General features: G+C 44.8%; 1 long non-coding RNA gene across 1 annotated transcript; it reads right to left on the bottom strand.

Moving 5' to 3' along the window:
• Window positions 1–1,274: 1,274 nt before the first annotated feature.
• Window positions 1,275–15,685, bottom strand: LOC126052174 (uncharacterized). The gene is made up of 3 exons (XR_007509968.1): window positions 15,641–15,685; window positions 3,024–3,426; window positions 1,275–2,665 (listed from the first exon to the last, which is right to left on the bottom strand). It is a non-coding gene; the product is annotated as an uncharacterized LOC126052174 (long non-coding RNA).
• Between the last annotated feature and the right edge of the window lie 1,886 nt (window positions 15,686–17,571).

The following is a 17,571-nucleotide window of genomic DNA, read 5'->3' as shown; positions in this document are numbered from 1 at the left end:
GAATGTAGACTGAGGAAAACTGGTTTGCTGTTAGATAACTGTTTAAGTGAGATTTGATAAATGATCATATATTAACATTATGGTTGAAACAGTAGACAAAGGGTATCCGGGGACATAATTACAAAAGTGTAGTCAAGTGATGAACTAGTAATTATTCATAAGTTTTGCAGTTCTTTGCTCTTATGACTAGATGTTCCTGTACACTAAATGAGAACAATGCTGAAATTGACCACATGTGATTGAAACTGCGTTAAGCTTCAAGATCAAAGAACAAGGACAAGAATAAAGACTTCGAGGACAGCCAGCAAGAACTTCAAATGGGTCGGTGGTCGCAAAAGCACCCCTTCATCTCAAATGGATCCTTCATTGCGTGTGATCGGATGTAGGCAGTACTATGATAATCGGTTGTCGTCGTTTTTATGTATATGTATACTAATCTGATTAATAAGCAATTAGTTATTCTATATAACCTGTTTGTGCTAAAGCTGTGGCATGCACACCAGGTGGAACTATCCGCCGTGCATCCAGCGCTGCAATGAAGAATGCCCGCTTTCTAAAACTCCAAAACGAGTCTTAGGGAGGGGGAAACAACTCGCGTGGGTTAAAAACTCGTGTGGGTGAAGGGGGGGGGCTGGAGCAGGAGATGGGGGTGTGCATGGGGGAGACACAGACATAGTGGGGAGGGTAGATGAGGGTACAAAGGTGCATGGGGGGTACTAAAACCAGATGTGCTGCTTCACAGAAATACGGTCCCACCTGAATTCAGTAGGGTTTCTTCTGCTTTTAAACACTAATCAGGCACTTAAAAGCTTCAGTAGACTTGCAAACTGAAACCTCTGACAATTTACATAGTCTTATAATTTCTGATATCCAGGATATGTGAAAATAAATCTTTCAGTTTAATAGTTGTCACTGAGAAAGATACGTGTTAATCTAAACCACACAAGTGGAATAATATCATGTTCGCCATGTAGACTTTACTAAGAGCTTGAAATTAACTTCTCAGGATCTTTTAAGCTTCTAAGCGTAAAATAATTAGTGTAGCTTACAGATGTGGAAGAGAAATCTTTTGGTATCAAAACCAAAGTAGTCTTCTCCTCTGTGAACTGCAACACAATCTGTAATATTGCATCAACACTTCAAAACCCACTCTGTTTCTCCTCTATTCTCATCCAATGTTTTGTTTATTTCAAAAAATTCTTTCATTATCTATCCCATAATATGAGCAATAGATTATTATGGAAGAGCTCCTAAGATAAAAAGTTAATGCATTAGACTAGCTGTGATATAAAAATTATTTGAGATATATTTATGTGTGATGTTCTGATGAATTATCTCGTTGTTTACAATTGCTAGGACTTCTCTCAGTAGTACATCACCGGCAACGTACATGAACACAAGAAACTATTCATGAGGCACATTCATCCTTTATGCAGTTAAATGAAGTTTTTAAATCACAAAAAGATTTCGCTGTTACACAGTCTGTGTAAATAACATGATAGTAACCCAAACCACAAGACCATGTCTCTCCTACTTTCCTCTGTTTCAGAAGAATCTCAGCTTGCAAAGCACATCAGTTTTCCGTAACACAGATAACCAGGGTTCACACAGTCAGACTTTTCATTTAGAAGGACACAGAAAGAATCATAAAGAGACCAAGTATCTTTTCCTTAAACATCCTGTTTACAGACAGCCATGTTACCTCAAAGTGCTATGAAAGTTACTTTCTCTAAAACTATCTTCCATTTAGTTTTCCTTTTTTTTTTTTCTCCCCCTGAAAACAATCTTATAGCTTAATCCTTATAGGATTTTTTCAAGTTTTGTTTTTTTCTAATGAGTATCAACCCATGAAAACTCTAAATAGTTTCAGGAAGGTCAGTATTTGCTACAGTTGCACTTGATCCAACATCCCACTTCTTTTTCCAACAAACAAACGAGTTCAACCAAGTTCCTTTCAAGAGCCATACAGGAGAAAGTACAGGTTCTGCTCTGTCTGCTAACAAGCAGGCGAAGGAGCTGCTACCAATTTGAAAACTATAGAGGCTCTGCCGTGCCCATTTTGAACTGGGGAAGAAAAATAGCCCTTCCTGTTTCAATATTTAGGTCCACTTTTTCTCATTTGCAAAGTAGATCCACTGCCTCAGGAGACTGACCAGAATTACCTGGAACAAACATTATTTCTGCCTAGGATCTGTTTGTTAGTTGAGAAAACAGTCACTATGTCTCTGCGATAATATTACACGATTTCATCACTACATTTCTGTCTCAAGGGGCCCAGTTGTATTTTATTTTCTAGTAACACGGTATCTATCCAATTCCTGTCTCTGACTTAAGAGATGAGCAACATGCAATTTCTTCAATGTCTACTTATCACATGAGGAAGTCAACAAACCTCTTTTCAGTTACAAGCACTTTTCAAAGACATGACAGTTCGCTCCAGTCATCAACTGACCCTGAACAAGTTGGAAAATGTAAAAGGATCAATAAATGTGAGAAAGACCTTCGGTATGAGGGAACCCAGACAAACCGGTGCAGCAGCTTTCTTCCCTATTGATTGGAAAAGAATGCTGTTTGGCTGCTGCTTATACGGATAATCCACAAATTATTTGCTCTTCTTCTTAGCCAAAGGGCTAAGGCAGTGCCATCAGCAACTTCATAACATACCCTGAAACAAGAAGCAGATATTACAGCTCCAAGTCTGAGGAAACAGCATCAATGATTAAGACAGCTCTAACATGGAAGGCCTGGTAAGTGGCAGTGGTATAAGGCACTAGCAATTTATCAGGGCTCTCTTTCAAATGCTGGCATTTTCTGTGACTTGGATTTTGCCTATTATTATGAGATCATTACATCACCTATCACACAAGTGTAGCTTTGTTAACTTTGAAAGAAAAGCTGCTAGACAATATACAACACAAAGTTAGACAAGCGAGGGCAGTACACAGTGATTTCACAGGCAATCTGGAATTGGGCACCCGACTTGAATTCCTGGCTTTGAAAAAACCTCTCTCCAAATGAATTACCATCTTTCACTAAGATCCAGCAGCAGTTCTCTCCTGTGCCTCATGCTCTTCTTTAGTCAGCCAAAGCCCACGGAGCTGCACTGTAAGCTTGAAGACCAGGATGCCAGCTTCGTGTCCTATTTCTGTCACCTAGTTCTTATGTACCGTTTCTTGCCAACCAAAAGGCCCAGTGACTCCTCGTCGCACATCACACTGGAGTTAGTACATCCAAGCATTACTTCTGCAGCGCTACATTTGCACGGATTAGCTGCTGAACCCTCCAGATGATGTACTGCTTTTCAAGAAGGGTGTAGTATAACTGGTGAGGGTCTACAGTAAGTCCAAGAGGGTGCTCAACGATGTACAGAAGTCTGACTTCAAAGCATAAATTGAAAAACAGCTGCTTAACCTGGAAAGGGCAATACTGAAGAGAAATAACAATGTTTAAACTCTAAAAGGTAGCTATAAGCAAGAACTTTTGTGTACATCCACTGCACACAGGACACGGAATCATGGGGCTTAAATTACAACCTGAAAAACTTAGGGTACTTTGCAACAGTAGTAATAATTACAGGAAATGTTTAAGAATAAATTAGGCAAGCATTTGTCAAGAATGGTACAGAAAGTTGATCATTCACCTCTAGAATGAGAGCAACGCTAGACTATCTTTAAAGGTTCTTCTTTCCCCACTACTGTCCCTCTCCGTATTTGTACCCTCAAACACAAGCATCATCCCCAGCTGTGCACTTACAATTATATCTGCATATGCACATGTCTAGATATGCACACATTTATTTCTTCGTTACACACAGCTGAAGGAGAGTACTCATAGGTAAGCCAATTTACATAAACAGCTTTTGAAAGTTAAACACCTCAGCTTCTTGCAAAACGTTAGCCCAACAGAACACCGGGAGCAGTATGTAAATCCTTATGCCAAAACTGCGTTCTCATCTTATGAAAACCATCTCTAATATAAAGCCTGACTTGTCTATTTTCTGACACTCCCGTTCTCTGTCATCAGGTACTTATTAGACAGTAAAACAACTGACAGGGCAAACACCATAACTAGCACAATAGCTGACTTCCGTAGCAGTTGCATATCATGTCTGAATAAATGTGAGTTTAGTAGGTAGATACACATTCAGAAATGCACAAGAACTGAAAGGAATAATCTGTAACTGGCAGACTAAGAACACTGCAATAGCATGCAATGTAAATCAACATGCACCTACCTATAGGGAAGGGAAGTACAGAAACATTCTTCTGGATTAAAAAAAAATATACGCAGCAATGGTAGGAAAAGGTACTTGGAACGTGCCACTTTCAATCCACTGAAACAATGTCTGCAACAGCAGTAAGAACACTGGCAAACCACCTTCTCTGTTCCACAGGGCCTTGAAACCCATACGCATTGTCTGTTGCCAGTTGTCATTAGGAAACAAAGGCACTGCGATCAGTAGAAGTGCGTAGAACACCAAAAATGAAACTTTTGAATATGTCACATGCAAGATCCTCATTCTCCGTGCAGTCTACAAGGTTACACAATTGTAAAATACTTTGTAAGAATGAGAATCCTGAAGTCTGCCTTGGATTAAAAAAGTTTTAAAATTCCACTTTGTTTTGAGGTTTTTTTCCAAGGGTTTTAGAAATAAAAGCATCTTGGTAAAGTTGTAATGAACGAGTTAACTTTGTTCATGAAATCGGGAAGGGAGAAGAGACATACTGAGAATTAGCAGATGCCTTGTGTAAATAACAAAACTTGCTTAATTGTTGCGTAAAGGTCACGGGAAGAGGGCAACGGCTATAACTTACTAGCTAAGGAGGGAAAAGAATAACAACTATAATTTACCAGATAACGGGATGGACTCCACCAAGACTGCACTTTTCTACATCAAAGGACATTCTATATCAAAAGACACTCGTCCTTGAGAAGATAGACCGAATCTGCCTAGTGACAGACCTGCACGAATGAAGAAAGAAGAAGCAGGACAAGGCGGAGACTTGCAAGAAAGAGATACATGGAATGTATATAAGGAACGTAACTATAACCTAAAGTTGCGAGCTTGTGGCAGAGCACTGCCTCCCCGACCGCCCAGCACTGTTTTGCTCTTTTATCGCTTGCCAATAAATTCGACCTTTTTTATTCACTACAAATTGGCTCCTCCAATTTGTCACGAGCGTCTATAACAAATTTGGTGCCGTGACCCGGATCCAGGTTCTTTGGTGCGGGCCTTCGCAAGCGGGGAGGCGCCCTATCCCCGGATAGCCCCGTCTTGAGGATGTGCTGCCACCACACCCTGGACCCGCGAACCCCTTTAAATTACGATAACTGAGCAAAAGAACCTGCAGGACCCCTTAAATTTTGTGCACGAAGACCAAGCGAAGACCCTAGGAGTGGGTGAGTATATAAGCCGTGAACCGTTTGGTTGGGGTGGTTATCCCGAGGTGCGACTGTGTGAGAGGTCTCTCTGAGATCACGCGAGTGCGGACCCTCCAGTAGTGCAGTTCTCGTAGCCCGCGAGGGAGCGAGTCACGACCGAGGGGAAGTGAGTGTGTGTGTGGATAAGGGCACCTCGGAAGATGGGACAGAGGAAAAGCAAGCCCTCTGGATCCATGGGGATGGGGAGGAAAGATAAGTTACCAGGCATACCCCCTGATAGTCCCTTAGGCCTGATGATAAGATATTGGGACAGTTCACCAAAGAGAAAAGATAAGTCTAAAGGAAAAAATTATTAATTATTGTATTGAGATTTGGGGTGGGAAACCTCTCAGCAATCCTCATATACTCTGGCCCGTGTTCAGGTCTTCTGAGGATTGGATATGTCAAGCTCTGAATGTATATGTGAACCAAAAAGAACCTTTTAGTTTAGAAGAAAGTGAATATGCCAGCCTCTGGATAATATCCTCGGCTAGAAATTATATTTTTGCCTTAACCGAAAAGAAAAAGACGAAGGGACCCCCACGCGAACAGTGGGCCCCAACTAACCAACCCTCCCCACACCCATATGTCCTGGCTCCAAATCCCCCGCCATCCCCGAATCCATCACCCTCTCCATTCCCACCCCGAATATATCCTCAATTACCCACTCACCCAACCCCTTCTGCCCCGGTAAAAACAGAGGGGATGAAAAATCAAAGTAGGACTCGGAGAGACCAGAAAGCGACACATTTTTTGCCCCTAAGAGAAGCTGCCATGGGGGGAAATCAAGGTGGAGTAGGATTTGTATCAGTACCCATAAATCTGGGGATGTCCGAGAATTTAAGAAGGAAATGAGAAGTTTACTCGAGGACCCTCTAAGGGTCTCCGAAAGACTAGTTCAATTTTTAGACCCTAGTATTTACACCTGGGATGAAATTCAGGCTATCTTAAGAATACTCTTCACATCTGAAGAAAGGGATATGATTAGGAGATCAGGGATGAGACACTGGGACCAAAGACATCAAAATAGGCCCCGGGGAGATGTGAAATAGCTCCTACAGAAACCAAGTTGGAACCGTCAGGTTGCAGGAGATAGACAGAGTGTGAGTGATTTGAGAGACATGGTGATTTGGGGAGTGCGGGAAACGGTTCCCGGAGGTCAGGATGTAAATGGAGCCTTCGGTGAGTGTCAGAGGGGATATGAAGCTCTGACTGACTAGTTGGAAAGATTGGAGAGAGGTTTGCATTTGTGTTCTGGAGTTGGCCCTGGTGCAGCCGTGGGTCAAGCCCTGCTGAGGACACGGTTTGTGGCTGGATCGTAAGTGGACATAAGAGAGAAATTAGAGAAGTTAAAAGACTGGCAGGACAAAGGGTTAGATGAGTTGTTGAGGGAGACTCAGAGGGTGTATGTACGTGGAGATGAGGAAAGCCGATTGGACCAGAAAGTAGAGAAGCAGGAGTTGAATGCTATTGTTGTGAGAAGAGAGGGCACTTGAAGCAGAGTTGTGGAAGGGAACAGTAGGATGAACAGATGTTTGGAGGTGAATGGGGGGGTCAGGGGCTCTGCTTATTGGGGACTGAAACATCTACAGAGCCCCGAGTGGAATTGAAGTTGAGTCCCCAGAGGGAGGGAGTGGAGTTTTTGGTAGATGCAGAGGCCGAAGGATCCACCGTTCAGGGGCTGCCCTCCGACTACATCCTTGCTGGGAACACCGTGAATATTGTAGGTGCAAAAGGGAAACCTCTTGAGGTCCTTGGTGATTTACTCTGGCTCCCTGGGGCGGAATACGGTTTGTTAAGAAGGGATTTGATTTTGAAATTGAACTTGAGCGTTCAGGGTCAGGGAGAGGAGTCCAGCTCCGTGCGGTCGCGGTGGAGCCGGCGCTGCAGTGGCAGCGGACAATGTCCTTTGTTGCAGCAGCAGCGGCGGCAGCGGCAGCCCCCCCCACCCCCGGCGGCGGCCGCCGCCTCTCCTCGCACCACGGGGCTGTAATGAAAGTCAACTCTGTAAACAGCCAAAGAGAGTGGGGCTTTCTGTGCGACTGCTGTATCGCTATCGATGACAACAATTCAGATGGACTGTGCTACCACAAGGGTTCACAGAGTCACCAAATCTATTCGGACAAACTTTAGAGAAAATGTTACAAGATTTCATTTCTACCCAGAGAAGTCAAGTTATTACATTATGTGGATGATCTATTAATAACAGGAGAAACTAAAGAAGGAACCCAAGAAATGACTATGTGTAGGCAGTTAGGGCCAGGCGGCCGGAAGATATCGCGCTGTACAGAAAGACAGGGCCTCTCTCCTGATAGCCAATGGCACTTAGTTTATGATGTAAGCGGACAGAAGTGACATTGTAAACCCAAGCTATATAATGCCGTGTCACTCACCAATAAACACCATTTGCCGTCTACCACATTGGTGTCTGCGAGCTGATGGACCGAGCGACCTTGGGGTGGTCGCCGTGCCGTTCCTGAACCAGGTTGCCACGCCTTACTGAGGCGACACTATGAAATTGTAAAACCCCCACAAACTAAAAAGGAAATTCGACAAATATTGGGATTACTAAGATATTGTAAACCATGGCTTAAAAACTACAGTGAAAAGGTGAAATTAACTAATAACCAACTTAAATGGTCTACAAAAGATGATCAAAAATTAAAGAAAATAAAAAGGGCATTAATACAGACACCTGTATTAAGCCTCCCAGATAAAAAAAAAAAAAAAAAAAAAAAAAAAAAAAAAGAAATTTTTTGTGTGTGTAAATAGTCCTTGCTCAAAACTGGACAGGAATTAAGAAACCCGTGAGGTATTGTTCTAAGTTACTTGATCCAGTAAGTAGAGAATGGCCTACTTGTCTCCAAGCTTTAGTCACTACGGCGTTATTAACAGAAAAAGTTAGAAAGATTACCTTTAGTACCCCTTTAAAGGTGTATACTCCACATAATGTCAGAAGTGTTTACAACAGAAAGGGGGAGAAAAAAAAAAAAGGCTAACAGATAGCTGGATCCTAAAATATGAAACAATATTAATTAACTCCCCCAATTTAAAACTGAGAGTAACCTCGGCTCAGAGTCCAACACATTTTGTTTGGAAAACCATCAAAGAAATTACAACGTAACTGCTTAGAGGTAATTGAGACCCAGACTAAAGTGAGGCAATAATTAATAATGACCTAAAACCTGTAAAATCAGGACCTCTAAACCCATCATAGTCAGCTCAGGCTTGTGAGCTGTATGCCCTATAAAGGGCCCTAGAATTATTTAAAAAAAAAAAAAAAAAAAAAAAACAAAAAAAGGGATATTTACAGATTACAAAAATACATATGGAGTAGTTCACACTTTTGGAAAAATTTGAAAAGAAAAAGGTTTAATTAATACTCAAGGGAGAAATCTTATACATCAGAAATTAATAAGAAAAATTTTAAGAACATTAAGAAAACCAAAAGAGCTAACAATAATACACGAGAGAACATCAAGAGAAATTAGATTACCGAATCAGAGAAAATAATTTGTCAAATCGAGAGACCCAGGAAACAGCGCTGAGGACTCAGATCACCAGAAGTAACATAGTAATTTTCTTTATATAATAGTTCTAAGAGTAAAATATGTTACTCTGCTGTAAAACTTCTGTGACAAGGAATTGTGTTTTGCCTCTGAATATTTAAGGTTGCCAATAAACTATTCCTGTTGGCAGGTTAATAAGAATATAAACACTATACAGTCCTGTGTTAATACCTAATTGTGTTTATAGGCAAAATTCAAAGACTTTACTAAACCATCTGAAAAGTAATACTCATTTCAAGTTGTTAAAAATGTATAACTGTTTTAAACTAGTTACTTGCTTCTTACTTGATTTGGAAAAGGACTATAAGCGATTAAGGTAAAAACCAATTCATATGGCTGTTATAGGTTGTCTCACAGGTATTTATAACAGCATCTTTTTTCAAATACTTTGATAGTTGTTGTAGTACATATTTTAAAAATATTTCATTAAATTTATTAACTTAAGAAAGACAAATGAAAATTTATATATACACAAAACTACTTAACTTGTCAATAATGAATGTGAGACAGTGACTACTAAAGAGTTACTTATGGAATATGACATATAAAATACTAATATGCAGAGATATACTGAACCCTAGTAAACATTCATAACATTTTAAAAATCAATCAACAAGCAGCCACAGGAAAGAGAAAAACGGCTTATAGACGTTTTGAGAGAATACAAATTGATTTCACTGAATTACCGAAGTATCCTGGTTTCAACTGGGATAGAGTTAACTGTCTTCCTAGTAGCTGATACAGTGCTGTGTTTTGAGTTCAATATACAAAGAATGTTAATGGCACTGATGTTTTCAGTTGTTGCTCGGTGGTGTTTAGACTGTAGTCGGGGATTTTTCAACTTCTCATACCTGGCCAGCAAGAGGGCTGGAGGAACGCGGGGGGGTTGACACAGGACCCGGCCGGGGCGGGTGGCCCGTACTGGCCGATGAGGTGTTCTGTGCCATGCAACGTCCCATCTAGTTTAGGAACTGGGAAGTGGGGGGGCAGGGAATCGCCGCTCGAGGACTGGCTAAGTGTTGGTCGGCGGATACTGAGCAATTACCCTGTGCATCATTTGTGCATTCCAATCCTTTTATTACTACTGTTATCATTTTATTGGTGTTATCATTATCATTATTAGTTACTTCTTTTCTCTTCTATTAAACCGTTCTTATCTCAACCCATGAGTTTTACTTCTTTTTCCCCGATTTTCTCCCCCATCCCACTGGATGGAGGGGGAGTGAGTGAGCAGCTGCGTAATACTTAATTACTGGCTGGGGTTAAACCACAACAGTCCATTTTGACACACAACGTGAGGCGCGAAGGGTTGAGATAACAACAAACCTGACCAGAACTTGTTGAAACAAATTTGTTACCAATCCAACACCCCAAGGTTAAAGATGCATCTATCCATGCCTATATAACTACCTTAACAAAAGTCATGAGAAACAACTGCCAGAAAGGAATAATAGAGCAAACACTCCCCTTAGGATTTCCTGTTCATAAAATTAAGCTTGGGAACCACATGCTGATTAAAAAAAAAAGAACCGATAAGTAAACCTGTGATCATCAACTGTATAAATCTAGATTGTAACTGCTATCCATTTGTATAACATAAGTGTATAGTGTGTCAGGGAAAGTGGTGGAGCCATTGCCATTACGGGTATTCCCCCAAAGGAGTTTCTTAGGAGTAACACGATCGGGAAAGACAATTGACTGACAAAGCCTTACGCCTAAGGGTTTTAATAGGAAAAATTAAAAAGGATTCCACTAAGTGGTAGGAAATATTTATAAAAGAAATACATCCCAAACGATATTGTTATCATTCAACGAACCTTACCCTAATGTAACAATAATAACTGACATAAAGTGTAGAAAACAGTCGTGAGAGTGAGTTGCTACTTGTGAGAAGTAAAAAAAAAAAAAATTGAAGCGCTTACAAAATAAAACAAGCCAAACAACCTAACAAGTGCTCCCCTGAAGAATACATTTGCTGCTGAGAAGATAGTACACCCCGTTGCTCAAAGCAACCGAGTAGACGGAGAAGGCAGAAATGTACTACTGTGGGGACTGTTGATGACGAGCTGCCTTAAAATATAAAGCTACAGACCCATATAGTAAGTGCTACCAAGTTGAAAACACCCTAATGTTTCCCACTGACCCAACCTCACTCCACAATGACCTAAAAGATTTAAAAATTAAAGACATAAAAAGGCAAAGATCTTGGGGTATAAAAGAGACACCTTACGATAATTAAGTTGGGAAAATAATACCCATGACGGTCCATGGATACCACCACTGTTCCCTAGACATTGGGATCAAGCTCTAATGTCTTTACTTTATGTAATTTTAGGCCTTAGAAATGTAAAATGATTAGTTTTGGTATGAATGGACTCGGTACAGGGGAAAAATCTCCATCAGCCATACGAATGGACTCTGTCAAGATGGGAAGATTCCACAATTACCCCTAATAGTCTCACTGCTAACCTTAACTTTTAAACCATGCATTTTTAATGAATTAATCACTATTGTTAAAAGACGCTTAGAAACTGCACATTTAATGCTGCTATAAAGCAATATAAACAAATCAAGGACGAAAGAATTACTCCTGTCCTCGGGCAGGCAAAAGAAGTATTAGATCGATTTAATGAACGAAATCAGGATAAAATAGAAAAGGGGGGATTGTAATTGTGATGGGTTGACCCTGGCTGAACACCAGGTGCCCACCAAAGCCATTCTATCACTCCCCCATCCTCAGCTGGACAGGGGAGAGAAAATATAACAAAAGGCTCGCGGGTCGAGATAAGGACAGGAGAGATCATTCACTATTACCGTCACGGGCAAAACAGACTCAATTTGCAAAACATACTCAATTTATTACAAATCAACCAGAGCAAGGTAATGAGAAGTAAAACGAAATCTCAGAACACCTTCCCACCACCCCTCCGTTCTTCCCGGGCACAACTACCCTCCCGGATTTCACCACCAAGCCCCCCCAGCGGCACAGGGGGACAGGGATGGGGTTTATGGTCATCACACGTTATTTTCTGCCGCTTCACCTCCTCAGGACGAGGGCTGATCACACTCTTCCCCTGCTCCAGCGTGGGGTCCCACCCACGGGAGACAGTCCTCCACGAACTCCTCCAACGTGGGCCATTCCCACGGGCTGCAGTTCTTCACGAACTGCTCCAGCATGGGTCCATTCCACGGTGTGCAGTCCTTCAGGAGCACACTGCTCCAGCGCGGGTCCCCCACGGGGTCACAAGTCCTGCCAGAAAGCCTGCTCCGTGGGCTCCTCTCTCCACAGATCCGCAGGTCCTGCCAGGAACCTGCTCCAGCGCGGGGTTCCCACGGGGTCACAGCCTCCTTCGGGAACCCACCTGCTCCGGCGTGGGGTCCTCCACGGGCTACAGGTGGAGATCTGCTCCACCGTGGACCTCCCTGGACTGCAGGGGGACAGCCTGCCTCACCAGGGTCTTCACCACGGGCTGCAGGGGAATCTTCGCTCCGGCGCCTGGAGCATCTCCTCCCCCTCCTTCTTCACTGACCTTGGTGTCCGCAGGCTTGTTTCTCTTACATATTCTCACTCCTCACTCCGGCGGCAGTTTCTCTCCGTCCCAACTTTTTCCTTCTTAAAAATGTTATCACAGAGGCGTTACCACTATCACTGATTGGCTCGGCCTTGGCCGGCGGCGGGTCCGTCTCAGAGCCGGCTAATATGGGCTCGCTCTCTCTTGAACACAGGGGAAGCTTCCAGCAGTTTCTTACAGAAGCCACCCCTGTAACCCCCCCCCGCTACCAAAACCTTGCCAAACAAAACCAATACATTCCACCCCTCGCCTCTGTGCATCACATTTTTAAGAACTATCATTAAAATCCACATTCATCACACAAAGTCTTCACTCACATCACAAAAATAATTCCCCACACCAAAATCAAAATAATATCATCACAAAACTGACAAAAGTGGACAATTTACACACACAATCCACCCCTCATCCCTTCACCACAATTACAACAATAAAGATTCCCCACTCATCAAGCAGCTCTTAACTCTCTAGCTGCGTTCAGTCCATGTTTTGCCCGTTACCTCTCTCAGTTACTATCCTTATCTCAAATTCCTCACATTGCCCGCATTCTCCACCAAAAAGACTGTGATGGGTTGACCCTGGCTGAACACCAGGTGCCCACCAAAGCCATTCTATCACTCCCCCATCCTCAGCTGGACAGGGGAGAGAAAATATAACAAAAGGCTCGCGGGTCGAGATAAGGACAGGAGAGATCATTCACTATTACCGTCACGGGCAAAACAGACTCAATTTGCAAAACATACTCAATTTATTACAAATCAACCAGAGCAAGGTAATGAGAAGTAAAACGAAATCTCAGAACACCTTCCCACCACCCCTCCGTTCTTCCCGGGCACAACTACCCTCCCGGATTTCACCACCAAGCCCCCCCAGCGGCACAGGGGGACAGGGATGGGGTTTATGGTCATCACACGTTATTTTCTGCCGCTTCACCTCCTCAGGACGAGGGCTGATCACACTCTTCCCCTGCTCCAGCGTGGGGTCCCACCCACGGGAGACAGTCCTCCACGAACTCCTCCAACGTGGGCCATTCCCACGGGCTGCAGTTCTTCACGAACTGCTCCAGCATGGGTCCATTCCACGGTGTGCAGTCCTTCAGGAGCACACTGCTCCAGCGCGGGTCCCCCACGGGGTCACAAGTCCTGCCAGAAAGCCTGCTCCGTGGGCTCCTCTCTCCACAGATCCGCAGGTCCTGCCAGGAACCTGCTCCAGCGCGGGGTTCCCACGGCGTCACAGCCTCCTTCGGGAACCCACCTGCTCCGGCGTGGGGTCCTCCACGGGCTACAGGTGGAGATCTGCTCCACCGTGGACCTCCCTGGACTGCAGGGGGACAGCCTGCCTCACCAGGGTCTTCACCACGGGCTGCAGGGGAATCTTCGCTCCGGCGCCTGGAGCATCTCCTCCCCCTCCTTCTTCACTGACCTTGGTGTCCGCAGGCTTGTTTCTCTTACATATTCTCACTCCTCACTCCGGCGGCAGTTTCTCTCCGTCCCAACTTTTTCCTTCTTAAAAATGTTATCACAGAGGCGTTACCACTATCACTGATTGGCTCGGCCTTGGCCGGCGGCGGGTCCGTCTCAGAGCCGGCTAATATGGGCTCGCTCTCTCTTGAACACAGGGGAAGCTTCCAGCAGTTTCTTACAGAAGCCACCCCTGTAACCCCCCCCCCGCTACCAAAACCTTGCCAAACAAAACCAATACAGTAATGAACGAGTTAACTTTGTTCATGAAATCGGGAAGGGAGAAGAGACATATTGAGAGTTAACAGATGCCTTGTGTAAATAACAAAACTTGCTTAATTGTTGCGTAAAGGTCACGGGAAGAGGGCAACGGCTATAACTTACTAGCTAAGGAGGGAAAAGAATAACAACTATAATTTACCAGATAACGGGATGGACTCCACCAAGACTGCACTTTTCTACATCAAAGGACATTCTATATCAAAAGACACTCGTCCTTGAGAAGATAGACCGAATCTGCCTAGTGACAGACCTGCACGAATGAAGAAAGAAGAAGCAGGACAAGGCGGAGACTTGCAAGAAAGAGATACATGGAATGTATATAAGGAACGTAACTATAACCTAAAGTTGCGAGCTTGTGGCAGAGCACTGCCTCCCCGGCCGCCCAGCGCTGTTTTGCTCTTTTATAGCTCGCTAATAAATTCGACCTTTTTTATTCACTACAAATTGGCTCCTCCAATTTGTCACGAGCGTCTATAACAGAGGCTACTAATGGTGACCACAGAGAACAGACCAGCTCGGAGGGGGCGAGGAGGGCTGATGCACAATTTCTACGTTTGAATTTGTTGGGAACTCGGTGGGAGTCACAGGCTTGCAAGCCACAACCCCAGCTATCCAGGACATGGGCTTCCCAAGATCACAAACCTCCGGGGACGGCGCCTGCGCCGGCGAGCGAACGCCGGGCTGCCCCACGCGAAGCACGGCGCATGCGCCCGGGAAGCGCGTCCGCATGGCTGGTCGGGGAGCGGGCGCAGCGGGAAGCCCGCGGAAAACCACGCGAAACCGGCAACGCTCCCGAGTCTGACCTGGTCGGACTCCGGGGGCCGCGAGGACTATGCCGCGCCCGAGAGCCACGCTGCTGCCCGGCCGCCTACTCCGCGAAAACTACAGCTCCCGGCATGCCCCGGGAGGCAGCCTGCCCTGCTGCCTGACCCCGAGGGGACGCCGCTTCCGTTCCCCCCCACCTCCCCACGCCGGCGCAGCAGCAGTCCCCGCTGAGCCCCCAGCGCCACTCCGGGTAGCTCCGGCGCGCTCCCGCCGCCGCCCCTCCGGCACGGCGCGGCCCCGCTGCCGCTCCGTGCGTCCGACAGGGACCCCGCCGTCCTCCTCGGGGCTTTCCCCGGGACCCGCCGGCCGACTGCGCAGCCCCGCCATGGTGAGCCCCCCCACGCGCACGTTCTCTCAGCCGCCCTGTCAGCGCCCCCCCCCACCGCGCGCACGTTCTCTCAGCCGCCCTGTGAGCCCCCAGGGCGCCCCCCGCGGCCTCGGCACCCCCACCTCCCCCGGGCCACCCCCGCCTCCGACGTTCGCGCTCCGAGGGGCGCCCGGCCCCGCTCACCTTCTCCCTCGGGGCAGCCGCAGCCCGGTCACCGCTCAGCTCTGCTCTGCTCCGCTCCTGCCTGGGCTCCCGGCGGCCCCTCCCCCGGCAGCCCCTCCTCCCCCGGCGGCCCCCCCCTTGCCAGGGAGGGGGCGTCGCCATCAGCCTCTCACTGCCCGCACCTGCGGCTCCTCCAGCCCCGGCCCGCAGCTGTGGTACCGAAACCCGGAACCAAACCCCTCACCACCAAGGTGAAGTGAAGCAGCAGGCACTGCCTTGACTGAGTGACAGATGTCAAGAGTCATCTGATGTGGAAGAGGTGTTAACTGGGGGTCAAAATACAGATTTTAATACCCATCTTATTTTAGTTCTAAGACTTGGCGATTGCCAGGTATCATCTTTTCAATTTCCCCAGGTCCACCCGCGAGCGAGGCCACAAGGGAGATTTCTTCCAGAGAGAGGATAGAGTTATTAAGTCTAAAGACCACGATTTGCTTTTCTCCTTCATGAAGAGGTGAGTGGGTCATATAGCATCACTAGTCACCCAAGCAGTTAACCCTGAACTTTTCACCTGTCCTTTAATGCTGTCAACTCCAAGCTAAATTTTTCCCGTTATTAAGAGGGGACCAAAGATCATGTGAAGTATTATTATCCTTTCTACAAATACACCCCCATCTTGGAGCTTTAGCTACTAGAGAAGGTCTTGGGAGTTTGGGGTCAGAGGAGCTAGCTGCAAGTACAAACTTTCATACAGCTCTGTTTAGGATGTGTGATGTCTAAACCAGTCTAAATTTCCACAGATGGTCCCAACTCTGGGTGGCTCTAACAAGGATCCTGGAACTCCAGTAAGTTCTAAACATCGTTTTATATTTTAAACATGATCCCAAGTTCCTTTTTGCACTTGTCTCTACGGTTTTGGCAGCTGACAGCCCCGAGGGGTGCTTGTACAAGTTTCTCCCGAAGGGCGAGTAAATTAATTCTTTTGTCCGTGAGGTGGATGGTTTGGTAACGTTATAATTCACAACGCTATAATTCCTTCTTTCAAATTTAAAAAAATAATTGCCTTTTAAATCCATCCAATTTAATCTGCTAAAATGATTCTCATTGTTCTACCTCTTTTCTCAAGTTTTGGTTAAATTCAATGTCAGTATTCTCCACGGAACTAGATTTTCATCTGACTTTGGAATCGGAAAGGCAGGCTGTTACCGAGGTTAAATTCTGTGTCTTTACAAAACTTTGAATCAGTTACAAAACTAGATTTTTTTTTTAATTCAAATTACAAAACCGGTTAATATCAAGATGAATAGTTCAAACAATAATTGTTTCATTTTGTTTATCTCATGTTTAGAACCCCTCAAAAAAAAACACATACACCCTCTAAACACACAAAAAGATTATTGCCCTCGACAATATTCCTAATAGCAACCCCAACATTATAAACTTTACACAACTGTTTTCCCAAATAGATAACGTGAAACTTACTTATAGATTTTCCGTTTTAAAGGGCCAGTTTCTTTAGACTTCCAGTTTCTTGTTGGGTGCTTTCTTTATTCTCGAATAATGAAGCCAAGGTTCTTCTCCCAGACCTTTACTGCTACAAGTGTTGTTAAAATGACTCGATACGGTCCTTTCCACTTCTCGGTGATTTTATATATATATTCAATCTCCTGGTCGGAAGGGATGCGCTGCTACGTCCAATTCTAAGGGTCCAGCTGTGGAGACATACTGACAAAGTTCTTGAAAAGAATTGCTTAAAGAAATCATAACACCTTTTAAAAACATATCTCCAAAGGCACTCAAGATACTCAGAACACAGGACTCTTGATATGGTCTTTCATACAACATTTCCTAAAGACTTGACTTTTCTTTCTCTTCTGGCTATACTCCGATTCTTAATAGAGCCACGGGTAACGCTTTAACCCATGTGAGGAGTGAGGTTTCCTGACAAATTT

This window comes from Accipiter gentilis, chromosome 29 (assembly GCF_929443795.1).
Source record: "Accipiter gentilis chromosome 29, bAccGen1.1, whole genome shotgun sequence".
NCBI lineage: Eukaryota > Metazoa > Chordata > Aves > Accipitriformes > Accipitridae > Astur > Astur gentilis.
This window is presented reverse-complemented; position numbering and strand designations above follow the sequence as displayed.